Here is a 7,193-nt window from a genome sequence, read left to right on the forward strand (position 1 = left end):
TCCATAAACCAGCCCAGTTTGCATGGATCAGGGATTTCTGGATGAATAACAGTATCCTGGCTCCATATATTGGCCTGCAGATGTGCACGCAATATATGTTGATATAAGGCTCCTGCAGTTGGTGGCAGCTTATCTACACCTTGATTGTTTGGCAGAGTTTTGAATCTTTTCCATCGTAAAGTTGAGGCATCTTTAGCAGATACTTTCTTCGTTCCGAGAAGACTACACAAAAACTCCTCGCATCCTGTTCTCACGTTCAAAGGTGGTGTGTTCCCTTCCCCAAGCTTAGCCAAAGCATGTAAAACATGGGGTGGTGATTTCATAAATATCTTAAGGGCTGTTTTTTTTCCAACACCATTTATGTGCCCTGTAATATCACAACCGGTGATAGCATGGAAGCCTGGTAGTGCCACTGCTCTTTCTGGTCCAATATGATCGTATATTGGCTGAAGAGCCACTCTTCTTCTGGTTTCAGCGGCACCTGTCACAATTCCAGTATTCATGCCAAGTTGTGGAAGTCTTCTCAAGATCAATACAAACCAGTCTGTATCTTGTGTGAAGAAGTCGACTTCATTCCCAGATTCAGAGGCCACTTCTATGCCATGGGGAATCATTAGAGTATCAGCTTCTTCTTGTGTGCTTACAGCTGTTGTTGGAGGATGCTCTGGAGTGTTTGTTTTGACATCTTGCCGTGTGACTGTGACAATGGGATGTTTACATAATTGTATAGTTTTGTCGGCAAGGTAGATTGTCAGTTGATCTTTAGTTTTGCTGCTTGATAAGAATACTGATTTATTTACTATTGGTGTGGAATCTGCAACGAGAATCTCCACGTCGTTAGCAGGACAGGAATGGTATCGAATATCGTTCTTGAGCAGAAGAATCTTATCGTAATTGTCGAAAATGACACGGCCACCAATGTAGAGGTATTTGCTAAGTAGGGAGTCTATGTAGGATACAAATAACTTTCCAAATTCTTTACATGTGTTTGAAGTATGAACATTCATTAATGTTTGGACTACTGCCATTCCATCAATGATAAGGAAGCGCTTTACAATTGGTTTGACTGTTGACGTAACATTTTGGTATACACCAACCTGTTGTTGTGTGCTTTCGTTATTAACAGGTTCTGCAAGACCTTCCAGAGCATGTATTAAATTACTTTTGTTGACGCAAGGGTGCAAGTTACCATCAGGCTTCATAAGTACAGGATTTATGTTACTAAACTCGTACTGTGATATCGCTTGCTGTAAATCTAGGTCACGTCCGGATTTAGCTATGATCAACAGCCTGCTAAATAAATTAGTTGTAGACCTGAATTGAAAGTCCTTAGAACGACCCTTCATTGTTATTTTCTTACTTAAGGTATCCCAATTTAGATACTTCACTTTTGACATCCGATCCCAGAGATTTCTTTCACCAACAATACGTTCTTGAACAAAGGTAACTTTGGCCGCTTCCCCTCTGCTAAAAAGATTTAATATACTCTCCTGAGCATCATCCGTCAATGCCTGTTTTGTTATGATATGATGTAATTTATTTTTCTCATCGCTAAATATGTTCAATGGAGCAAGTACAGCTTTCATGCGCAACACTGCCTTTTCCTGTTTGTTTAGTCTGGCTCCTGATAGGTGATGATGACAGTCAGGTTTACTGTTGGATGTTGCCAACCCCAACATTTCCTCAGTTTCTTTTGAGATGCGGCTTAAGACGGGGGCAGTTAGACAATATTTTAGCAGAGATACTGGTTTATTTGTTATACCCTGTAATCCTCCGTCACCTTTGAGGTTTTTGTTCATCTGTTCTTGAGCGTGGTCTCCTCCTATTGTCGTGAATGGAATCTTGCTCTTGGTAACTGCAAATTCTCCAGAAACTAATCTGTCCCAGATATTACTGTGCACTTCTTTTGATTCATATGCTCGTGCCAAAAACTCCATGATATTTTGAGCATAGTCCAATCGATTGTAAGCAAAAAAGTATGTGGACATATCTTCTAGAGATGCCAGATGCAGCAAGAAATTTGGCTCAAGTACTGATCTGTGAAACTGTAGAAGAGTTTCAATTTGTTGCATATATATACGAAGCCATCTATACAGAGGGAATTGCATATGGTTTTCATGATATGCCTTGAACTGCAGCTCAAGATTCATACTTTCAATCTGAATGAGAAGTTCCTGATGAGCATCCTTGATCAATATCTTGTTTTGATTTCTGCATGCATCAGATAGTTTTCTAATGCCATCAGTAAGAACATTCAAACTGTCTTGATTCTCTGCGAAGAAAGCATCAAACCAAAGACCGGACAAAACTTGAAGTGTGATTTCATGTGCTTCTACTGCACGCCTGTAGTGACTTCCATTGATTATTTGATTAACTACTACTGAATTGTATAATTTTGCATCAAGCCACACATTTGGTAAACCACTATTTTCAATAGTTTTTTCTAGACATCTTATTCCACAGAGACTTGTATGAAAAGCCGCTGGAACTAACCACCACTTCCCTTTGTATTCATTGTCAAGAAACTCTAGCTTAATTGCCCTCTTGTATAAATCCATATCATAAGTCATCAGTACTGGATCAGTACTGTCTGGACAAGCTAATTTATTCAGCCTGTATACACTATCCATTGCCGTTACAATTGTCTGCCAATCATGGGCTGGTGCATTAATGGTAGGCATTGTATGTAATGTATCTAGTGGCGGAGAATCAGTGGTTGATATTGACGAGTTATAGGCTCGCCAAACTGGTATGGTCTGAGACTGATTATATGACTTGCTAACTGACACCGCTATCGGTGGCTCTTGTCGCTGCAGGTGACGTGCAAGTAACCATGCTGTGTCGATTTGATGAGCAAAGCTTACCTCCTGTCTGTTTTGCGCCAGTTTGAAATGTAAATAGTGAGGACTTGACGAAGGTTTTGGCGTTCCAGTAATCATGCATGGTCTCATCTTCACGACTGTTGAAGGTACATTTCTTATTTGGTCAAAATTTGTTGGTTGATTCTCTAACACAAGAGGCTGTGACAAAAACTCAAAAGCTTCAGGACGTGTTCTCTGGTATACAGATACTGCAGTTCCATGGAAAGAATTTCGGCCGTCATATGTGTCTGTCAACCTGTGTGTCTATATTATCTGCTGATCCTCTTATTGGTGTACCTTTCATAATTTCTGGGGGAACGTAGATTCCATCGTTTCTGTTCATTACTTTAAGAACACTACATGCAATCTGGTTGTTGATCTCATTGACCCGATGATATGACACACCAACTTTTGCGGCATTAAGAAATTCAATGGTTTTGCGGCTCCTGTAAGCTTGATGACAGCGCAAAGCTATTCCAACTGCTGGTGGAGTTTCGATTGTTCGGTAGATTGCTGATGTTGATTTGCTCGTTGTATATGAAACCTGGCGGTCAGAAACAAAGTTATAAAGAATCTGTTGTGATATCAGATTTGCCCTTTGTTTCAGGATAGCGTTCCGTTCCTGTGTTCTCGCTTCACGTGGTCCCTGTATAACCCACTGAATAAATATAGTCAGAAGCTCTGGAACACCTTCTGTTAAGGTGCCTTTCAATGACCCGTCAAACTTCCATTGATTAGGTTTGTTATCCCAAATATGTGACCTAATGTATTTGGCACAGTTGTACAGAGTCTTTGTGTGTGCAATTTTCTGATCATCAGCTGCTAAATTAATTGCCACTTTTGCAGCTAAGCCCGAGTGTAAGTGTGACTGTTTATTGCCAAACGATGATGTAATGACAGCATTTTCAATATTTCTCAGAATATTTGCCTTGAGTGTTTCACGGGTAATTTGTACATCACCAATACCATATTCTCTTAATATATCCTTGTAGAGACTCTCTACTTGTGCAATATCAATGTATTCACCATTATCAATTCTCTCTTTTAACTTGCAGTAAAACTGAACTTCCCCGGCTATGTATGCTACACTGTGCTGGTTCATATTATCATCTTGTATGGATCTTGTGCTGTTTTGCTTACGAGCGGGCCTCTGCACAAACTTTTCCCAGTTGCTAGTGATACAAATTTTGTGATACATAATATCGCGTGATAATAAATCTCCTGATGCAAGAACATTTGCAAGTCTAATTTGCCAGACTTCATTTCCACTTTGGGACACAATTTCTTGTATTTCTCTCCCTTTATTTTCTGACCTACAGTTAAAAAGTTTGAGTGGTAACCGTTTATCTTTCGGTTGTTTCTTGACCTCCTGACAAAATATGCATTTTGAGGAATCGAATGGTTCTGTTTGCGATCTTGTAGTTATGACTGGGGACTTTACTTCCTTCTCTTTCTTTGATGCCTTGGGCCTGCCTCTCATTGGTGTTACTAAAATGTTTGAATCTTTACAATCCACTGCTCTAGCTTGGCGTTTTTTCTCTCTCTCTAAATGCAAAGTTGCTCTTCTAAAGCACTCTTTATGCCAACTTGCATTATTATTCATCAGATCTTCTGATGTATAACCACTCAATCTGCTTGAAATATTTATAAATTCAGAGTTCCCATATTCCGCCTTTTGACTTATGCAGCTTAAAAGCTTTGCAAAGTTAGAATTTCGGAATGACTTGTATTTGGTGTCAATCAAACTTTCCTCAGTATGCTGTTGGCAACAGAGACACAATGTGAAATCTGTGGTCAGTTTTTTTGGAGTGGGCTCCATAATGATAATAATAACCTGACAGAAGTACAAAAATGACAAAAAAAAATAATAGCATGTCATTATGTATTGGGTTTATGGACTAAAACTAAAATATTTTGTAGTATTCATTAAATACATTACATTTAGTATTTCTGGACTAACAATTAAATATATTAGTGGAAGACACAATTTGCGTACCATAAAAATGCCTAACTAAACGATAACGTTCCGTTCTAAAATAATTATGTGGCTTTAAAAGTTATGATTTAATATTAAATCAATCTATGATGAAAGATGACTTGAAAACCATACAGTATGTCAGCTAGTTGCAAGGTCTAAAATTGTGTTTAGGCCTAAATTGGTTAACTAGGCCATGCCTTTTCCAAGATCTTGCCTAGGCTATGATACACATCCTACACAATCATGTTATGCCTACGTACCAGCCTACATACCAACCTACACTTTATCGCCTAATATTGTTTCAAACTAACAGTTTAAGCATGTTCTACTTTATAAATCATACTATGTAGTATTAATAAACAATATCAACCTACCAATTATGTCAAGAAAGTGGTATAAGCTAAAGTAAGCAAACTTTGTTTACTTAATTTCCTTTGTAAAACTTTCATCCTATCAGTGCAGTTCATGAAAGCCAGATGTCATTGTTTTAGTATGGAAGGCCAACAATGTCAAATCTCTTTTTTGGAGGTTAAAGTTAAAAAAAGTGGCAGCATTTGTCAACTATATTTAAAGTAAGCATTTATAAATGCTGTTATAATATTATTTTATGCTTTCTTTTAAAAAATCGCATATGTACAATTGTTTATAAAATAGTATATATAAAAATATATAAGTTAGACTAAAAACGTGATTAAAATAATAGAAATAGCAGTAGTTTTTAATTTATGTCATTAATACTTATGTAAAATATTAATTATTTTATATTAACACTGATATAAAAGTATTTCTAATTTAATAACATCATTCAATGGCAAAAACTTACAGTATTAGTTAAAATTTTGGAAATATATGGCGGCCATTTTGAAACTGCTGGCAACCCCCCTTACGTATAAAAAAAAAATGTTGCACATACTTTTTTGATTTCTCTATGTCTACTCTACATCATATCCAATTTTAAAAAAATATAGCAAAAAAAAATGCAACCTCTGATATTGCTACATTTCGGACTGGACTAATATGCCAGTGAATGGACCGCATAAACCTCTCCTAACTAAACTGTGCATCCTGGGGTGGTAACGTTACTCCACTAAGGTCCTATTACCCCTCCTAACCGAACTATGCAGCATTATGGGGTAAGTTCCTAATGACTTGCCTACTCCCTTTGTAATCATAATTATCATTCAGTGGCGTCGAGAGCCAGTAAGGGCCCTGGGGCAACACCTCACATGGGGCCCCCCTTCACTTGGAACCCCCATTCGGCCGCTCCCCAAATTAAGTCTCCTCCTAAATCTGACAACAAAAGTTTTCATCCTGGCTTGGGCTCGGGCCCTATGGAGATTTTGTTCTTACCCCGAAAATTTTTCATCTTTGTCCGGGCCCCCATTAGACCCGGGGCAGCGACCCCTCCCCCAGACCCCCCTCTCGATGCCACTGTTATCATTCATTGAAGCATTGTGCAGTATGAAAATGCCTCTCTTGTGTTAAGTAGTTGTCGCTTTCAACTGTATGGAGGTTTTACTACAGTAAAGTAGTACACATGATCGTGACAATTATTATGTATTTACTTATGTAATACTAATCCTGTGTAATTCAGTTTTCTGTATATGTTTTATTATGTATTACAAACAATAAAGTTGATTTGAATCTTGATTTTTATGTTTCATTTATCTGTGGGGTGTTATTTTTATAAAATTAAGGGAAAAAAAAACAATTTCTCAACTTGATGGCAAATTTTTTGGCGATTTTGACTTCGACAATTATTTTCAGCAGGTAGACTATTCTTGTAAAATGTTGATAAAGTTGAACTTGCCTAAGTGGAATCCAAAATGGCATTGAAAAATTGTTTGACTTAGATGAAATTCGACTTACAGATCGTAAATTAATGGAAAACAACAATTTGGCATGTAAAACAAGTTTAACTTCTTTATTATGCGAGTTTGGAAAAATCGGCTTTGGCAAGTTTAACTTCAAAAACAACTAATTATAAATCGTTAATATTTCGATTTATCAACGTAGAATAAGTCAAACTTTACAGATGTTTATACATTTGTACACTGTAGTGAAATATTATCGGTAAATATAAAAAATCTTGTTAAATGATAAACATGGCGATTCTTTCAATGAGGCAGTTTTATATTAAATGGAGTGGAGTTGAATAGCTTAGTGGTTAAGATAAGATGCTTGCTTTCTAATCCCAGTGTCTTTGGTTCAATTCCTGTCACAGCAGGACTTTTTCTCGTGGCTAAATTCGTACTCCATTCTCTAGAGACGGTTTATAAAGCATCGTTCCATCCTGTAAGTGGCGAATGCACTTTCTGTTGGAATCTAGGGGTGCGGGGGTCCCCCCCCCCCAC

Source organism: Anneissia japonica, unplaced genomic scaffold (genome assembly GCF_011630105.1).
Source record: "Anneissia japonica isolate Jap-2015-1 unplaced genomic scaffold, ASM1163010v1 scaffold690_len516080_cov150, whole genome shotgun sequence".
Taxonomy (NCBI): domain Eukaryota; kingdom Metazoa; phylum Echinodermata; class Crinoidea; order Comatulida; family Comatulidae; genus Anneissia; species Anneissia japonica.